We start from the raw sequence: 1,206 nt of genomic DNA on the forward strand, positions 1-1,206 counted from the left end.
CATTGGAGAGTCACTCTGTGCGCGCATCCCCAAGCTCAATAATATTCCATGGAGTTAAACTCCAAGCTCAAATATTATATTCCATGGAGTCACACTCCAAGCTCAATAATATAGTATTCCATGGAGTCGAACTCCAAGCTCAAATATAATATTCAATATTCATATATATGCATGCCCATGGGGGAATCCGGGAGTTAAAGTGCCCAGTCACATCTTGCGACAGAGGGTCAATAAATAGTCTCAAATATACAAACCACATAATAATCTCTTTCCTTTTAAAAACAACACCTCAAATCAAAACTTCAATTCTTATAGAAACTTTGGCAGTATCTCCTCTAAAACTCAAATTTCTGCCACCCTTCAAGGATCCCAACTATCAAATCAAACACCTCTCAGTCCTTCAAATCATTTCCAGTAACAATTTATTTCAAAATCAAACAAATACCAATATTAAATCTTTTTTGAAAACCAACCAACTTCAACAGTAAATTATTAACAACAGCTAAACCACACATTCTAATCCATATACACAATCCATCAATTATACATTCAGTCCATTCCTATCTTAAGGTCTTCTAGCCTAAGTTTTCACGTGACATTAAACATTAACTACGAGAAACCGAAACCATACCTTCGTATGGAATCAAAATATTCGAAGCTCCGGAGAAATTTTTTGACTGAGCTATCGAAGAAGAAAATGTCCAGAATCGTTTATGCCTCCTAAAACTCCAGTTGGCCAAACTCAAGAGATAAAGGAGCTACGTCACTATCAAATTTCACTAATCAAAAATAGTGCCAACGTGTAGAGGAGGAGGTTACGAATACTCTTACCGAATTAAATTTTTTATTGGAGTTACGGATTGTAAGAAATCGAAGCCGAAAGTTTAGTGAGGTTTACGTTCTCTCGCTCCTCTCTCTCGGTTACTCTTCTCTCCTTCTAAATTTATTTTAGAAAAATTAAAATTCCATGCTGAATATAGGTGGCAAGTTAAAAAAATTAAGCAAGTTAATAGAATGAAATCATATTTCTATAACATATATAAGAATAAGAATGTATATTTTTATTATATAAAAATTGAATTTCTACACTTCATGATGGACATGGCATACTTCTTAGCATGTTTTTTAATTTATTTTTTATAACTCATTGAATACAATTTATTACAGTAAATTAATTATATCAACTAATTGATTTGATTAGGTATT

Source organism: Arachis ipaensis, chromosome B08, assembly GCF_000816755.2.
Source record: "Arachis ipaensis cultivar K30076 chromosome B08, Araip1.1, whole genome shotgun sequence".
In the NCBI taxonomy this organism is placed as follows: domain Eukaryota; kingdom Viridiplantae; phylum Streptophyta; class Magnoliopsida; order Fabales; family Fabaceae; genus Arachis; species Arachis ipaensis.